A 19,706-nucleotide genomic window follows, 5' to 3' on the forward strand; every position below is an offset into this window, starting at 1 on the left:
AAGCTATACAGGTGAACCTTTTTGTAGTGTTTTTTTTTTTTTTTTTAAATAAATATGGACCTTATTCTCTAATTATCTGGGTTTTAAATTTGTGAGACGTGCAGCCTTCTTAACTTGGTAAATTTTATTTTAATTATACTGCTAAGCTAGAATCAAAATGAGCTACACAGTAGGACTTGAGTGGAAAAATCGCCTGTTTATACCAATCTTAACGACTCCAAAATCATCCAATCCATCCTCTGACATAATATGCATGCAGCTGAGCTGGCATCCAATTACAGATCAACTATTTCTGGAAACATTTTCACAGAATTACGTAGACAAGCTTTTTAAATATGAAAGGTGCAGGGTCCCATGGCGTCTTCCTAACTAATTGGTTGGGAGAATACAGAATGTTCACGGTAATTAATGTTAACTTATAGAACGGCTTATAGTTACTAAAAATGCATTATCCTGATGCCTTATGAGCAAAATACACTGGAATGCGATAAAGCAAAAACATGTAGTACTTTTACTTGTTTAAATGTGGTTAAGGAAAATGAAGAGATATATATATATATTATTATAATTTTTTTATTTCTCTTCACAACAGGTACTACAATATAAAGGTATAAACACTATTGAATAGATACAAAGCACCATTACAACATGAACTATAAATACAAAGACATGACACACAAATTGCCACCAAGTTTTGTAAAATGTTACCTGCAGACACACATCCAATGGTATTCCCTTAATTGCTTCACAAAACAGCCACTCCTGGGCCAAACTACACATGCAAATAGAGGGAAGAAACTAGGGGGGGCACTAATGGTCTTAAATTATATAACCGTACACATGTGTGATAAAATACATCTGAATTTCATGTAACAAACCTTGCAATGCCAAACAAATTTAACGAAGTCTCTCTAAAGTGTTTTTTTCTCTTTACAGCAACTACACAACTGGTGGAATAAACCAGAAGCAAATGGGGGGGGGGGGGGTGTAAGACAGTTCTTAAAGGCCATGACATTATGGTTGTGAGGATTTACTTCCACCTCTGGCTAAACAAAACAAATAAAAAGGATATCAGGATAGCAATTAACAGGGGAATAACAGCAGCCTGAAATAAACCCAATTAACTCATATATGCAGAATATGGAGCTGACATGCTAACAGTAGATGTGTGGAGGGGAGTTAGGGGATTCTTTGCTGCTGTTCTTAATATGATGTGCCCTTGTTTAAACGATATATTATCAGTATTATTAATGCAATGTAATATGTAGTAAATGAGAGTAGCAGCAAGCTGTCAAACAATAAGACAAGCTAATATTTCAAGGGGAACAAGTGCCTTGTTGATTTAAAATGTAACAATATGTAACAGGAGCCAATTATCATCCAATTAAACAATTATAGCAATGTTTTACTTAAAGATAACATAAAATTCAGCTTAACATCACTTAAAGGGACACTGAACCCAAATTTTATCTTTCATGATTCAGATAGAGCTGGCAATTTTAAGCAACTTTCTAATTTACTCCTTTGGTCATTTTTTCTTCATTCTCTTGCTATCTTTATTTGAAAAGCAAGAATGTAAGTTTAGAAGCCGGCCCATTTTTGGTTCACAACCTGGGTTGTCCTTGCTGATTGGTGGCTAAATGCTGTCCGTTCTGAACCAAAAATTGTCTGGCTCCTTAGCTTACATGCCTTCTTTTTCAAATAAAGATAGCAAGAGAACTAAGAAAAACTGTTAATAGGAGTAAATTAGAAAGTTGCTTAAAATTGTTGCTCTATCTGAATCATGAAAGAAAAAAAATTGGGTTTAGTATCCCTTTAATATAACGATGGGCTTTCATAAATACTAATACACAATTACAATACTACCCCATGTCAATTATAAATGAGAGCAATTTCGTATCGCTAGCTTGTGATTAAATCGTAAACTTAGGATATAATGGACATATAAAAAAACTTGTAGATGTGCAAATCCCCTACTTGCGTAGTACGCTTTGGAAAATTTTGATGCACATATTGTAATTCTAATTTCTAGAGGGCTTGTCACAAGCCCTTGCTGCTGAGTGTTCTATGGTGAGGCTCTCATGCACAAAAATAAACAGCTTTCAATTCCTTCCGATTTCTCTCAAATACCAATGTTAGAAATTGCAGATGCTGCCTTAAAGGGACACTGAACCCAAATTTTTTATTTTGTGAGTCAGAGCATGACATTTTTAAGCAACTTTCTAATTAACTCCTATTATCAAATGTTCTTCATTCTCTTGGTATCTTTATTTGAAATGCAAAAATGTAAGTTTAGATGACGGCCCATTTTTGGTGAACAACCTTGCTGATTGGTGGATAAATGCATCCACCAATAAAAAAAGTGCTGTCCAGTGGTCTGAACCAAAAAAGCTTAGATGCCTTCTTTTTCAAATAAAGATGGCAAGAGAACAAAGAAAAAATGATAAAAGGAGTAAATTAGAAAGTTGCTTAAAATTGCATGCACTATCTGAATCACAAAAGAAAAAATGTGGGTTCAGTGTCCCTTTAAGTGTACATTTTTAATGGATTTCAGGGCCCAGAATTTCTGTGACCATCAAGATGGCCGCCTTAGGAGGTAATCCAATGTGCACAGTGTTTTGTTTGTTTTTTTTAATAAAGGTTTTAAGATTCCACAATCTATTACTCTTGGTATTATAACCCTCACCACGAGGATAAGGTAAAATATCAAAACTCCTAGAGCCCTTAAAACCCCTCCCACCTTACTGGAAACTAGTCTTGTCTTTGCCTTCGCTGGAGTAAGGTGAAGGATGGTGCTCCAGGAGCTTGTGAGGGGTTTTAAGACCGATTTGAGGCCCAGTTTCCCTTTTGAGAGCTAATGTTTGAACAGGGGGATGTCTTGAGTATTGGTAGTGGCACAAGAACTTATATGGGAGTTATTTGTATGCCTGGCACAGGTGTTGTGGTGTTGGTTTAACATTATACTACATATGTTTAGATCCTCTTGTCCCACATACAGCACTGGACTTGGCTATCTACTGGAAACCGTTTTTCTCTGCTTATGATAAGTCTAGTAGTGTGGGTGCCTATCAGTTAAGTGTGGGGTTTGTGGTTTGGCACCTACTTAGCCTGTAGGCTATTAGTAAGTACTTACTTATGAGTATGTCATAGCCTGGGACCATTATTTAGTCCTTTAGGTGCATTAAATGTGTGTTTTGGTGCAGAGCAGTATGTTTAGCACTTAACGTTCGCCTGCTTGTACGTCAGTTCCTTAGCGTGCACTGGCTTTTCGTGTTTTTTTTTTTCTGCAGTGTGTGCACTCCACTAGACGCGCTATTCAACATAGACGTGCTGGGCCTATTAGTGTGCTTCGTTTTTTTTTGCCAGGTTATGTTGTATGTTGTGTGTCCTGTAGGTGTGCTATTTTACTTTGACATGTCAGGTTTTTTAGTGTGCTTCGATTTTTTTTTTTTTTTTTATGTGTGAAGTCTCTTTTCCGTGTATGTTTATCTCTAGTTGGGATTAGTGCTCATCCGATGCTATGGATAAATAACACTCCTAAAGCATGCTTTAGCCTCTGGTGAGGGGGTAAGTTTTAATTTCTTCATAGAGCTGCTTTATTTGGCTGATTAGAATCTGAATCCTCCTTTTCTCCTGTTAAGTGTAGTCAGTCCACGGGTCATCCATTACTTATGGGATTATAGCTCCTCCCTAACAGGAAGTGCAAGAGGATCACCCAAGCAGAGCTGCTATATAGCTCCTCCCCTCTAAGTCATACCCAGTCATTCTCTTGCACCTAACTAAAGATAGGACGTGTGAGAGGACTGTGGTGTGTTAAACTTAGTTTTTATTTCTTCAATCAAAAGTTTGTTATTTTAAACGGCACCGGAGTGTGTTGTTTGTTCTCAGGCAGCATTAGAAGAAGAATCTACCTGAGTTTGTCTATGATCTTAGCGGTCGTAACTAAGATCCACTTGCTGTTCTCGGCCATTCTGAGGAGTGAGGTAACTTCAGAACAGGGGATAGCATGCAGGGCCCACCTGCAAGGAGGTATGTGCAGTAAATTATTTTCTAAGGAATGGAATTGACTGAGAAAATACTGCTAATACCGATATAATGTAAGTGCAGCCTTAAATGCAGTAGTAGCGACTGGTATCAGGCTGATATGTATGTATGTATACTCTGAGGTATTTCTGGGGAATGGAATTTCACTAAGAAAATACTGTCAATATTAAAGTAATATTTGAGCCTACACTGCAGTGAAAGAGACTAGCAGCAGGCTTATTAATAACACTTCATAATTTTCAATTTTTAAAACGTTTACTGGCATGTTAATCGTTTTTTCTGAGGTACTTGGTGATAAAACTTTATGGGCATGATTTTTACCACATGGCTGTCGTTTTTTTCTGAATAAAAACAGTTTACTGAGCTTCCCCACTGTTGTAATATGAGTGGGAGGGGCCTATTTTAGCGCTTTATTGCGCAGTAAAAATTTAGTCACAGTCTTCCTATTTCTTTCTCCATGATCCAGGACGTCTCTACAGAGCCCAGGGGTCTCCAAAACTAGTTTTGAGGGAGGTAATCAGTCACAGCAGACCTGTGACAGTGTGTTTGACTGTGATAAAAACGTTTATTATTTCAACTGTTATCCGTTTTGGGTATTAAGGGGTTAATCATCCTTTTGCTGGTGGGTGCAATCCTCTGCTAACTTTATACATTTTCTGTTAAAATTTGGTTGTTTTAACATATTTGGTTCATTGTTAATTCAACTGTGTCACATTTTTATGTTTTCTTAAAAGCGCAGTAGCGTTTTTTATATAGCTTGTAAATTTATTTAAAAGTTTTTTTCCAAGCTTGCTAGTGTTATTGCTAGTCTGTTTTAAACATGTCTGACACAAATGAATCTGTTTGTTCATTATGTTTAAAGGCCAATGTGGAGCCCAATAGAAATTTGTGCAGTCAATGTATAGATGTTACTTTGAATAAAAGTCAAACTTTATATGTTAAAAAAATATCACCAGACAACGAGGGGGAAGTTATGCCACTAACTCACCTCACGTGTCAGTACCTTCGCCTCCCGCTCAGGAGGTGCGTGATATTGTGGCGCCAAGTACATCAGGGCGGCCCATACAAATCACTTTGCAAGACATGGCTAATGTTATGACTGAAGTACTATCTAAATTGCCAGAATTAAGAGGTAAACGCGATCACTCTGGGGTAAGAACAGAGTGCGCTGATAATAATAGAGCCATGGATGATACTGCGTCACAATTTGCATAACATGAGGACGGAGAGCTTCATTCTGTGGGTGACGGATCTGATCCAAGTAAACTGGATTCAGACATTTCAAATTTTAAATTTAAGCTTGAGAACCTCCGTGTATTACTAGGGGAGGTATTAGCGGCTCTGAATGATTGTAACACGGTTGCAATTCCAGAGAAAGTATGTAGGCTGGATAAATATTTTGCAGGTACCGGCGTGTACTGACGTTTTTCCTATACCTAAAAGGCTTACAGAAATTGTTAACAAGGAGTGGGATAGACCCAGTGTGCCCTTTTCACCCCCTCCTATATTTAGAAAAATGTTTCCAATAGACGCCACCACACGGGACCTATGGCAGACGGTCCCTAAGGTGGAAGGAGCAGTTTCTACTCTGGCTAAGCGCACCACTATCCCGGTGGAGGATAGCTGTGCTTTTTCAGATCCAATGGATAAAAAGTTAGAGGGTTACCTTAAGAAAATGTTTGTTCAGCAAGGTTTTATATTACAACCCCTTGCATGCATCGCGCCTGTCACTGCTGCGGCGGCATTCTGGTTTGAGTCTCTGGAAGAGACCCTTAGCACAGCTCCATTGGATGAGATTATGAACAAGCTTAAAGCCCTTAAGCTAGCCAATTCATTTATTTCTGATGCCGTAGTACACTTAACCAAACTTACGGCTAAGAACTCAGGATTCGCCATTCAAGCGCGTAGAGCGCTGTGGCTTAAATCCTGGTCAGCTGATGTGACTTCTAAATCTAAATTGCTTAATATTCCTTTCAAAGGGCAGACATTATTCGGGCCCGGCTTGAAAGAAATTATCGCTGACATTACTGGAGGTAAGGGCCATGCCCTGCCTCAAGACAGGGCCAAACCAAAGGCTAAACAGTCTAATTTTCGTGCCTTTCGTAACTTCAAGGCAGGAGCAGCATCAACTTCCTCCGCTCCAAGACAGGAAGGAACTGTTGCTCGCTACAGACAGGGCTGGAAACCTAACCAGTCCTGGAACAAGGGCAAGCAGGCCAGAAAACCTGCTGCTGCCCCTAAGACAGCATGAAATGAGGGCCCCCGATCCGGAAACGGATCTAGTGGGGGGCAGACTTTCTCTCTTCGCCCAGGCTTGGGCAAGAGATGTCCAGGATCCCTGGGCGTTGGAGATCATATCTCAGGGATATCTTCTGGACTTCAAAGCTTCTCCTCCACAAGGGAGATTTCATCTTTCAAGGTTATCAGCAAACCAGATAAAGAAAGAGGCGTTTCTACGCTGTGTACAAGACCTCTTACTAATGGGAGTGATCCACCCAGTTCCGCGGTCGGAACACGGGCAAGGATTCTATTCAAATCTGTTTGTGGTTCCCAAAAAAGAGGGAACCTTCAGACCAATCTTGGACTTAAAGATCCTAAACAAATTCCTAAGAGTTCCATCGTTCAAAATGGAAACTATTCGAACCATCTTACCCATGATCCAAGAGGGTCAATACATGACCACAGTGGATTTAAAGGATGCCTACCTTCACATACCGATTCACAAGGATCATTACCAGTATCTAAGATTTGCCTTCCTAAACAGGCTTTACCAGTTTGTAGCTCTTCCCTTCGGGTTAGCTACGGCTCCAAGAATCTTTACAAAGGTTCTGGGCTCTCTTCTGGCGGTACTAAGAACGCGAGGCATAGCGGTAGCTCCGTACCTAGACGACATTCTGATACAAGTGTCAAGTTTCCAAACTGCCAAGTCTCATACAGAGTTAGTTCTGGCATTTCTAAGGTCACATGGGTGGAAGGTGAACGTAGAAAAGAGTTCTCTATTGCCACTCACAAGAGTTCCCTTTCTAGGGACTCTTATAGATTCTGTAGAAATGAAAATTTACCTGACGGAGGACAGGTTATCAAAACTTCTAAATGCTTGCCGTGTTCTTCATTCCATTCAACACCCGTCAGTGGCTCAGTGCATGGAGGTAATCGGCTTAATGGTAGCGGCAATGGACATGGTACCATTTGCGCGCCTGCATCTCAGACCGCTGCAATTGTGCATGCTAAATTAGTGGAATGGGGATTACTCAGATTTGTCCCCTCTGCTAAATCTGGATCAAGAGACCAGAGATTCTCTTCTATGGTGGCTTTCTCGGCCACATCTGTCCAAGGGGATGCCCTTCCGCAGGCCAGATTGGACGATTGTAACAACGGACGCCAGCCTTCTAGGTTGGGGCGCAGTCTGGAATTCCCTGAAGGCTCAGGGATCATGGACTCAGGAGGAGAGACTCCTTCCAATAAATATTTTGGAATTAAGAGCAATTTTCAATGCTCTTCTGGCTTGGCCTCAGTTAGCAACTCTGAGGTTCATCAGGTTTCAGTCGGACAACATCACGACTGTGGCTTACATCAACCATCAAGGAGGAACAAGGAGTTCCCTAGCGATGATGGAAGTCTCAAGGATAATTCGCTGGGCAGAGTCTCACTCTTGCCACCTGTCAGCGATCCACATCCCAGGCGTGGAGAACTGGGAGGCAGATTTTCTAAGTCGCCAGACCTTTCATCCGGGGGAGTGGGAACTTCATCCGGAGGTGTTTGCCCAACTGCTTCATCTTTGGGGCAAACCAGATCTGGATCTCATGGCGTCTCGCCAGAACGCCAAGCTTCCTTGTTACGGATCCAGGTCCAGGGACCCGGGAGCGGTACTGATAGATGCTCTGACAGCACCTTGGGTCTTCAACATGGCTTATGTGTTTCCACCTTTCCTGATGCTTCCTCGATTGATTGCCAGGATCAAACAGGAGAGAGCATCGGTGATTCTAATAGCGCCTGCGTGGCCACGCAGGACCTGGTATGCAGATCTAGTGGACATGTCGTCCTGTCCACCATGGTCTCTGCCTCTGAGACAGGACCTTCTGATTCAGGGTCCTTTCAAACATCCAAATCTAATTTCTCTGAGGCTGACTGCATGGAGATTGAACGCTTGATTCTATCAAAGCGTGGATTCTCGGAGTCAGTGATTGATACCTTAATACAGGCTAGGAAACCTGTTACCAGGAAAATTTACCATAAAGTATGGCGTAAATACTTATATTGGTGCGAATCCAAGAGTTACTCATGGAGTAAGGTTAGGATTCCTAGGATATTGTCTTTTCTACAAGAGGGTTTAGAAAAGGGTTTATCTGCTAGTTCATTAAAGGGACAGATTTCAGCTCTGTCTATCCTTTTACACAAACGTCTGGCAGAAGTTCCAGACGTTCAGGCTTTTTGTCAGGCTTTGACTAGGATTAAGCCTGTGTTTAAAACTGTTGCTCCGCCGTGGAGCTTAAACTTAGTTCTTAACGTTCTGCAAGGTGTTCCGTTTGAACCCCTTCATTCCATCGATATCAAGCTGTTATCTTGGAAAGTTCTGTTTTTAATGGCTATTTCCTCGGCTCGAAGAGTCTCTGAGTTATCGGCCTTACATTGTGATTCTCCTTAACTGATTTTTCATTCAGACAAGGTAGTTCTGCGTACTAAACCTGGGTTCTTACCTAAGGTAGTCACTAACAAGAATATCAATCAAGAGATTGTTGTTCCATCATTGTGCCCTAACCCTTCTTCAAAGAAGGAACGACTTTTGCACAATCTGGACGTCGTCTGTGCCCTGAAATTTCATTTGCAGGCAACTAAAGATTTTCGTCAAACTTCTTCCCTGTTTGTCGTTTATTCTGGACAGAGGAGAGGTCAAAAAGCTTTGGCTACCTCTCTCTCTTTTTGGCTTCGTAGCATAATACGTTTAGCCTGTGAGACTGCTGGACAGCAGCCTCCTGAAAGGATTACAGCTCATTCTACTAGAGCTGTGGCTTCCACTTGGGCCTTTAAGAATGAGGCCTCTGTTGAACAGATTTGCAAGGCTGCAACTTGGTCTTCACTTCACACTTTTTCAAAATTTTACAAATTTGACACTTTTGCTTCTTCGGAGGCTGTTTTTGGGAGAAAGGTTCTACAGGCAGTGGTTCCTTCCGTGTAAAGATCCTGCCTGTCCCTCCCGTCATCCGTGTACTTTTAGCTTTGGTATTGGTATCCCATAAGTAATGGATGACCCGTGGACTGACTACACTTAACAGGAGAAAATATAATTTATGCTTACCTGATAAATTCATTTCTCCTGTAGTGTAGTCAGTCCACGGCCCGCCCTGTTTTTTACGGCAGGTCTAAATTTTAATTAAACTCCAGTCACCACTGCACCCTATAGTTTCTCCTTTCTCATATGGTTTCGGTCGAATGACTGGATATGACGTAGAGGGGAGGAGCTATATAGCAGCTCTGCTTGGGTGATCCTCTTGCACTTCCTGTTAGGGAGGAGATATAATCCCATAAGTAATGGATGACCCGTGGACTGACTACACTACAGGAGAAATGAATTTATCAGGTAAGCATAAATTATATTTTTGTTTTATCTTGAACTTTTATTTTTAAGAGAAGTGTTATGTACCTTAGGAGTTCAGGATTGTAAAGTCTCTGAGGATAAGTCTGTTAAGCAGCTCGATTTGATTTTTTTAACCCTCTGTAAAATCTCCAGAGGTATTTCCAGTTCCTAATGCTATCTCTGAAATAATTTCTAAGGAGGGGTCCAAGCCTGGTGTCCCCTTTAATCCAGCTCAGAGGTTTAAAATGATGCTTGTTTTGCCGCCTTCTAATTTTAGAGCTTTTGGGTAACTATTCCTAAAATGGATGGGGCTATCTCTTCCTTTAATAAACATACTACTGTTTGGCCTAGATTGGGCCTCATCAGTCAGGTGACTTCTCTGACGGAAGTCTCTTTAAGGGTGAAGCTGGAAACCAGACATGGAGCTGTTGCTCAGTGTGCCTAGATTGATATGGCTGCACCTCACTGACGAGGCCCACACTAGACCGACATTTACATCTGGGATTTTGCCGTTTCTCTCATTCAGAGAGAGATTGCCTGATATTTTGTAACTGGACTGTACTACTTATACTACATTAAAGTTGTTCTCTGTGAAAGGCACATCTTGAGCAAAAGAGGATGCTCCTAGGGTGGTAACTATCCATAGAACATGCTGTTATGCTATCCGTTCCCAGGTTGAAGAAATATACAGAGAGAGAGAAGCACTCAGTCTCATGCTCCAAAGAATCATGTAAAGGCAGGAGCCTATATTTCAGTAAATTTCAGATCTCCTATCTATAGGAGTAATAGCTCCTCCAGTTTTGAATTTGGAACATTGTCAGAGGTGTTATTCCAACTTCTTTATTGTCCCAAGAAAGACAGAACTTAGACCTATTCTGGACTTGAAAACTTTATACAAGTTTCTCAGGGTTCATTCTTTCAAGGTGGAGACCATTTGGACGATTCTTTCTTTTATCCAAAGTGGACAGTTAATGTATATAGATCTATAGATCTGAATTATGCTTCTCTTCATATCCCTATTCTCTGGGATCATCTATTTCTAAGATTTGCATTCATGGACGAGCATTTTTAGCTGGTTGCTCTACCGTTTGGTCGGGCTACCTTTCCCAGAATTTTTAAAACGTTCTCCCTCAAAATTGTCAGAAAAACAGAGTATAAAATCTTAGTATTAGTAAGGTAATCTCCCTGTTATCAAATGTATTTTATGATAGTCCCTAATTCCACTGTGCTGCTATCTTGAAAAAGACAAGATCCTTACAAGTCACTCAGTAGGGGAGTCTTTTATAGAAAGTCAAAGGTAGCAAGGGGTTGTAAGACAGTGCTCTCGGGAATAAAGAGTGTTCATGGGCGAAAAAGACAAAAAGAGAGAAGCAGAAAATATTATAGAGCAGTATGTTCAACACTACAGGTAAGCATAAACTGATTATTGAATGCTACTCACCTGGCTATACCTCAATATTATGAGGTATGTAATCCGCACTGGTGGGATGACAAAGATTTGTGATAAAATAGAAAACCTAACAAACTAAACAAATCTAGTACAGGAGAAAGAGGGCCCTGCTCTGTAGAGCTCACAGTCTACAGGTTTAGGGTGCAGAGTCATAAGGTTTGGGGTAGCTTGTCACATGGATTGTAGTTGCAGCAGTAAGTCAGGCAGTTCAAGAATTATTTTGGTTAGGATGAGAGATGGAGGAGAGATGGTAAGCCTCTCTGAATAGGTATGTTTTCAAGGCGCATCTGAAGCTATACAGGGTTGGATACAGTCTTATGGTGCGGGGTAGAGAGTTCTAGAGGACAGGAGCAGAACATGAAAAGTCTTGGAGACGGGAGTGGGACGTAGAGATAACAGAGGTGGATTGAAAAGGACGGGATGGGGAATATTTTGCGATGATAGAATATTTAGACTGTTGAGTGCTTTGTAAGTTGGGGTTAATACTTTAAATTGTATTCTGGAGTGTATGGGGAGCCAGTGTAGAGACTGGCAGAGCGGAGCAGCTGATGTAGATCGGCGACTTAGGTGGATGAGTCTAGCTGAAGCATTCATAATAGATTGGAGAGAGGAGAGGCAGTGTTTTGGAATGTCATTTAGAAGTAGATTGCATTAAACAATGCATGACAAAATGAGGGAATGAATTACTATTTTTGTAGGTTTTTTTTTAATAAGAAAGGGACGAATTCTGGAAATGTTGCGTAGATGTGAATGGCAGGATTTGGTAAGCACTTGTATATTTGTGGGTTGAATGTGAGTTCTGAGTCAAGTTTGACCCCAAGACAGCGGACCTGGGGTGAGGTGTTGAGAATAGAGTCAGAGAAGTGTTGGATGTCTCAAAGAGGGGGGTATAAGAAGAAGTTCAGTTTTGGACAGATTGAGTTTTTAGGTAGTGTGAAAACATCTAAGAGGAAATTGCAGAGAGACAGTTGGACATCTGGTTGAGTAAAGAGGGAGAGGGATATATGCTGATAACCAAATCTATCGTTCTTTCATGTAATTGGCAAGAGTCCATGAGCTAGTGACGTATGGGATATACAATCCTACCAGGAGGGGCAACGTTTCCCAAGCCTCAAAATGCCTATAAATACACCCCACACCCACAATATAGTTTTGCAAACTTTTCCTCCTATGGAGGTGGTGAAGTAAGTTAGTGCTTGATTTCTATGATATTTTCTATAAGCGCTTCTAAGCATTTTTAAGCCCAATTCCTCTGAGTACAGTGTTTGTCAGAGGGATGTGAAGGGAGTATCGCCTATTGATTTTATGGTTTTCCTTGTGGGAAATCTTTTCAAAGGTTCTCTTTTATCGGTCATAGGGATTCATCTCCTACCTCACTTTTCCGATCGACGATATGTTTTTCTCATTTAAGACGCTCTCAGCCATGGTTTGGCGCTTTATGTATTAATATAAAGTTTTAAATATATGTATTTTACTTATATTTGCCATGAGTCAGGTCTATGTATATTTCCTTTTGCACACTATCAGTTTCAGTTTGGGAAGAATGTTTAGGAAGTTATTTCTCTTACCTGAGGATAGTCCTTTTTTTTTTACTGTTTTTTCTTTTAATTTGGCGGGGAAAATTAGGCTTGTTATGCTGTTTATTGCATCATTCTTGGCGTGAGAATGTTTTTGCCGCAAAGGTACGTCTTTGATAATGCAAGTTCGTTATTTCCGGCGTCTTAGTTGACGCCAGGTTTCCTTGGACTAGGTTGCATCTGTTATGACGCGAGTTGCGTCATTTACGGATTGTTTATTTTTTACCCCATTTCATATATGCCTCTTGCCTTCTATACTCAGTGATATGCTGTTTGCATTTTTCCCATTCCTGAAACTGCCATATAAGGAAATTGTAAATTTTGCTTTAATGTTGTTTTTTCTTTTACATTTTGCAAGATGTCTCAATCTGATCCTGTCTCATAAGCAACTGTTGGAACCCTGCTGCCTGATCAGTTCTACCAAAGCTAAGTATATCTGTTGTAAATTAACTGAGGTTATATCTCCAGCTGTAGTATGTAACAGTTGTCATGATAAGCTTTTGCACGCAGAAAACGTTTCCATCAGTACTAGTACAGTTTGTTGTTAAGCAACTGTTGGAACCCTGCTGCCTGATCAGTTCTACCAAAGCTAAGTATATCTGTTGTAAATTAGCTGAGGTTATATCTCCAGCTGTAGTATGTAACAGTTGTCATGATAAGCTTTTGCACGCAGAAAACGTTTCCATCAGTACTAGTACAGTTTGTTGTTCCTTCAACATGTAATGTACATGATGTCCCTGTTGATATGAAAAATGATATTGCTGATGCGATACAGAAGGCTTTGTCTGCTATTCTGCCTTCTAATAAACGTAAAAGGTCTTTTAAAACTTCTCATAAATTTGATGAAATTTCTAATGATCGACAACATAGTGAAATATCCTCCTCTGATGAGGATCTCTCTGATTCAGAAGATCCTACATCAGACATTGACACTGACAAATCTACTTATATTTTCAAGATTGAGTATATTCGTTCCTTGTTGAAAGAAGTGTTGATTACTTTGGATATTGAGGAGTGTGGTCCTCTTGATATCAAAACTAGTAAACATTTAAATTCTGTTTATAAACCTCCTGTGGTTACTCCTGAGGTTTTTCCAGTTCCTGATGCTATTTCTGACGTGATTGCTAAGGAATGGATTAAGCCTGGTACTTTTTTCATTCCTTTTTCAAGGTTTAAAAGGTTGTACCCTTTGCCAGCGGTTAGATTAGAGTTTTGGGAAAATGTCTCCAAAGTTGATGGGGCTATTTCTACTCTTGCTAAACATACTACTATTCCTATGGAAGACAGTACTTCTTTTAAAGATCCTTTAGATAGGAAACTTGAATCTTATCTAAGGAAAGCTTATTTACCGTATTGTTCCACATATGTAGCTTTAAATTTGTGGTGCGGCCTATATGCGGAGCGCGGCCTATAATCGGGTACTTTCGGTTAATATTCTTCGATGCGCAGTACAACTGAACTTCTGGTGCACCCTGTGGCCTTATGGGTGTTGTAGTCTTCCGGAGTTAGGTAGGAAGTTAGACCAGCAGTGAAGAGGTATAGACACAGAGACTTACTATCTGGAAAGTGGATGGATGTTGCTCTGAACACTTTTTCAACCAAGGCGAGTGGTGTGAAGCTATTAACTATCAAGGCAAGGTACCGCTGTTTATCTGGTCTGAGGTAGTAGAGAGCTGAATCTGTGCCATACTCCTGAGCATGGTAGCTGGGTCATTTCATAACGGCTTTGTGCTAATGGACTATGGACTGCTTTGCACTAAGTCCTGACATTTAAGTTTTTCACTGTTTTTATGCCTTTTAAGCTCTAAAGGTGGTGGTATTAATTTTTTAGCTTGTGGGGAGACGTCCCTCATTTTACTTGTTTTTAACATTTTCAGCTTGCATTGTCTGTGAATTTGTACTATTTTTTGGTATATCTTGTAAGGTTTTGTATCTACTTTGGAGAAGGTAGATTTAGAGTGGCTAAAATGTACACACTGCTTAGCACTGATATTTCTGTATCTTGCAGGGGAAATATGGAAATAAGTTATGTGCCTAAAAGGAAATGAGGCAGAATGCAGTTTGCTAAAAGGTGCAATTAAATTACTGAGTACACCTGAAGAATAATTACCACTCACTATGGTCCTGGTTATCATGCAAATTCATTGGGGGCTTTTCTGAGCATTATGTTGTAATCCGTTTCTCCTTTACACAAAGATTTAATTTCTTCAAAATGGCACCAAACTTTAAGGGTGCGGCCTATAATGAGGTGCGGCCTATATTCGGCACAATACGGTATATTTTGGCTATCTTCTCAGGCCTTTCATTGCTATGGCTGATGTTGTGGCTGCATCAACCTTTTGGTTGGATAGCTTAGCGCAACAGGAAACTGATTCTGATTAGTCTAGCATTGTTAGTTTGCTTCAACATGCTAATCATTTTATCTGTGATGCTATTTTTGATATCATCAAAATTAATGTTAAATCTATGTCTTTAGCTATTCTAGCTAGAAGAGCTTTATGGCTCAAATCTTCGAATGCTGACATGGTATCTAAGTCTAGATTACTATCTCTTTCTTTCCAAGGTAACAATTTATTTGGTTCTCAGTTGGATTCAATTATTTCAACTATCACTAGGGGGAAGGAAGTTTTTTGCCTCAGGATAAAAGATCTAAGGGTAAATGTAAAGCTTCTAATCATTTTAGTTCTTTTCGACAGAACAAGGAACAGAAAACCAATTCTTCCCCTAAAGACTCTGGTTCCAATTGGAAACCTTCAAGTTGGAATAAATCCAAGCCTTTTAAGAAACCAAAGCCAGCCCCCTAGTCTGCATGAAGGTGCGGCCCTCAAGCCAGTTCAGTTGGTGGGGGGCAAATTAAAATTATTTCAAGACATTTGGGCAGATTCTGTTCAAGATCCAGTGGATTCAGAGTTTTGTGTCTCAAGGATATCGAATAGGATTCAGAGTAAGACCTCCTGTGAGAAGATTCTTTCTCTCTCACATTCCAGCAAATCCGGTGAAGGCTCAGGCTTTTCTGAAGTGTGTTTCAGATCCAGAGCTTTCAAGGATAATACCAGTTCCATTTCAGGAACAGGGTCTGGGGTTTTATTCAAATCTATTCATTGTCCCAAAGAAAGAAAATTCATTCAGGCCAATTATGGATCTGAAGTTTTTGAATCATTTTGTAAGAGTCCCATCTTTCAAGATGTTGACTATAAGGACTATTTTGCCTTTTTTTCAGCCAGGTCATTATGTGTCCACGATAGACTTACAGGATGCATATCTCCATATTCCGATTCATCCAGACCACTATCGGTTTCTGAGATTCTCTTTTCTAGACTAGCATTACCAATTTGTCGCTCTTCCATTTGGCCTAGCAACAGCTCCAAGGATCTTTTTGAAGGTTCTCGGTGCCCTTCTATCTGTAATCAGAGGACAGGGTATTGCAGCGTTTCCTTATTTGGACGATATCTTGGTTCTAGCTCAGTCTTTACATTTAGCCGAATCTCACATGAATCAACTAGTGTTGTTTCTTCAAAGACATGGTTGGAGGATCAATTTACCAAAGTTTCTTGAGTCCTCAGACAAGGGTCACCTTTTTAGGTTTCCACATAGATTCAGTGTCCATGACTCTGTCCTTAACAGACAAGAGCCAAATGAAATTGGTTTCAGCTTGTCGAAACCTTCAGTTTCAATCATTCCCTTCATTGGCTATGTGCATGGAAGTTTTAGGTCTCATGACTGCAGCATCGGACGCGATGCCCTTTGCTCGTTTTCTCTACAGCTTTGTATACTCAATGGTGCAGGGATTATACTGGGATATCACAATTGATATACTTAAATCCCAACATTCAATTGTCTCTGACTTGGTGGTTAGACCATCATCGTTTAATTCAGGGGGCCTCTTTTGTTCGTCCTACCTGGACTGTGATCACAACAGATGCAAGTATTTCAGGTTGGGGATCTCTGACAGCACAAGGGGTTTGGAAACCTCAAGAGGCAAGGTTGCCAATCAATATTTTAGAACTACGTGCTATTTTAAGGGCTCTTCAGGTTTGGCCTCTGTTAAAGAGAGAACCATTTATTTGTTTTCAGACGAACAATATCACAACTGTGGCATATGTCAATCATCAGGGTGGGACTCGCAGTCCCCTAGCTATGAAAGAAGTATCTCGGATACTTTCTTGGGCAGAATCCAGCTTTTGTCTAATTTCTGTGGCGCATATCCCAGGTGTAGACAATTGGGAAGTGGATCATCTCAGCCGTCAGACCCTACATCTGGGGGAGTGGTCTCTCCATCCAGATGTATTGTCAGATTGTACAGTTGTGGGGTCTTCCAGAAATAGATCTGATGGCTTCTCATCTAAACAAGAAACTTCTCAGGTACTTGTCCAGGTCCAGGGATCCTCAGGCGGAGATGGTGGATGCTTTAGCAGTTTCTTGGTTTTACGAACCTGCTTATCTTTCCGCCTCTAGTTCTTCTTCCAAGTGTGATCTCCAAGATCATTATGGAACAATCGTTTGTGTTTCTGATAGCACCAGCATGGCCTCACAGGTTTTGGTATGCGGATCTTGTTCGAATGTCCAGTTGCCAACCTTGGCCACTTCCTCTAAGACCAGACCTGTCTCAAGGGACGTTTTTCCATCAGGATCTCAAATTGTTAAATTTGAAGGTATGGAAATTGAACGCTTAGTGCTTAGTCATAAAGGTTTCTCTGACTCAGTGATTAATACTATGCTACAGGCTCGTAAGTCTGTTTCAAGAAAGATTTATCGAGTTTGGAAGACCTATATTTCATGGTGTTCTTCTCATAAATTCTCCTGGCATTCTTTTAGAAGTCCTAGAATTTTACAGTTTCTTCAGGATAGTTTGAATAAAGGTTTGTCTGCAAGTACTTTGAATGGACAAATCTCTGCTCTTTTTGTTTTATTTCATAGAAAGATTGCAAAGCATCCTGATATTCACTGTTTTGTTCAGGCTTTGGTTCGTATCAAGCCTGTTATTAAATCAATCTCTCCTCCTTGGAGTCTTAATTTGGTTTTGAAGACTTTGCAGGCTCCTCCTTTTGAGCCTATGCATGCTTTGGATATTAAACTACTTTCTTGGAAAGTGTTGTTTCTTTTGGCTATCTCTTCAAACTAGAAGAGTCTCTGAATGGTCTGCTCTCTTGTGAGTCTGCTTTTCTGATTTTCTATCAGGATAAGGCTGTTTTGCGGACTTCTTTCCAATTTTTACCTAAGGTTGTGAATTCTAACAACATTAGTAGGGAAATTGTTGCTCCTTCCTTGTGTCCTAATCCCAAGAATACGCTTGTAAGATCTTTGGATGTTGTAAGAGCTTTGAAATATTATGTTGAAGCTACTAAAGGAAGACTTTGTCTATTTGTTGTCTTATTTGGTTCTAGGAAAGGTCAGAAAGCTTCTGCTTTTTCTTTGGCATCTTGGTTAAAGCTTTTGATTCATAAAGCTTATTTGGAGGCGGGACAGTCCCTACCTCAGAGGATCACAGCTCATTCTAATAGATCAGTCTCCACTTCTTGGGCTTTTAAGAATGAAGCTTCAGTTGATCAGATTTGCAAAGCAGCAACTTGGTCTTCTTCGAATACATTTACAAAATTTTACCATTTTGATGTATTTGCTTCTTCTGAAGCAGTCTTTGGTAGAAAAGTTCAGGCAGTTATTTCAGTTTGATTCTTCTGCTAAAGTTTTAAGTTTTTTTTTTTCTTTCAATTTATGAGAAACTTATTTTTTGTGGATTTAATTTTTTCACCGGAAAATGGCTGTTTTTATTGTATCCCTCCCTTTCTAGTGACTCTTCTGTGGACTTCCACATTTTGGGTATTTCTATCCCATACATCACTAGCTCATGGACTCTTGCCAATTACATGAAAGAAAACATAATTTATGTAAGAACTTACCTGATAAATTAATTTCTTTCATATTGGCAAGAGCCCATGAGACCCACCCTTTTTCTGGTGGTTATGATTTTTAGTATAAAAGCACAATTATATTTCCAGTTCCTCTTTTTTTGTATGCTTTTTTACTCCTTTTTCTATCACCCCACTACTTGGCTATTCATTAAACTGAATTGTGGGTGTGGTGAGGGGTGTATTTATAGGCATTTTGAGGTTTATGAAACTTTGCCCCTCCTGGTAGGATTATATATCCCATACGTCACTAGCTCATGGACTCTTGCCAATATGAAAGAAATGAATTTATCAGGCAATTCCTTAAATACATTATTTTTTCCTCTCCTTATAAGTGGTACTGGAATCCAAAGGAAGCTTATTTCTCATTACTCATGGACTCCACAGCTTAGGTATTAGTTCCTAGGAGTAATGGATCATGGACTCTCACTTACTGTATAAAAGAAAACAAAGCATAATTTATCCTTATCTGGTAAATTAATTTCTTTCATAGTGGTAAGAGTAAACAAAACACCACCCTGTTTTTGTTTTTTTTTTTGTTTTTTTGTTTTTTTTTGGGGGGGGGTTGGTTTATTTTTTGAGCACATCTTTTTTCCTGCTACTATTTCTTTGCTCTTATTACTTTTCCTACCTTTTTGGCTTGGCTATACGTTAGACTGAGGTATGTGTGAGGTGGGAGGGGTCTCATAAAGCTCTTGTGGTTTGGGAATCTTTGCCTCCTCCTAGTGGTAGGGAAGAGCAATTAACAGCATTAATGGATCGTTGACTTTCACCACCATGAAAGAAATGAACTGACCAGGTAAGCACAAATTGTTTTTTCCCTGTTTGTAATATTTTTCTCTTATTTTTTGAGTATGCACCTTTCCTCCATGCTTCTTTTTATTGCTCTTATTTTCTTTTCCTACCTTCTTCTTTTCTAGCTTGGTTATATGTCAGACTAATTTCCAGTAAGGTGTAAGGGGTTTTAAAGGCTCTGGGAGTTTTGGGCTCTTTGCCACCTCCTAGTGGCCAGGATTATAATTCCCAAGAGTGATGAATCGTGGTCTTTCACCACCATGAAAGAAATTAATTTATTAGGTAAGCATACATTTATATTTTTATATGCATGTTTTCTGAGGTATGCATGAGTACAGTGTATACATATAAGTTTGTGA

The 19,706-nt window shown here is 39.9% G+C and overlaps 1 protein-coding gene across 1 annotated transcript in view; it reads left to right on the top strand.

Moving 5' to 3' along the window:
• PCSK6 (proprotein convertase subtilisin/kexin type 6) overlaps positions 1–19,706 on the top strand; it is a 742,641-nt gene that overhangs the window by 419,506 nt on the left and 303,429 nt on the right. The gene's annotated exons all lie outside the window — the stretch shown is intronic.

The sequence above is a fragment of the Bombina bombina genome, chromosome 6 (assembly GCF_027579735.1).
Source record: "Bombina bombina isolate aBomBom1 chromosome 6, aBomBom1.pri, whole genome shotgun sequence".
In the NCBI taxonomy this organism is placed as follows: Eukaryota; Metazoa; Chordata; class Amphibia; order Anura; family Bombinatoridae; genus Bombina; species Bombina bombina.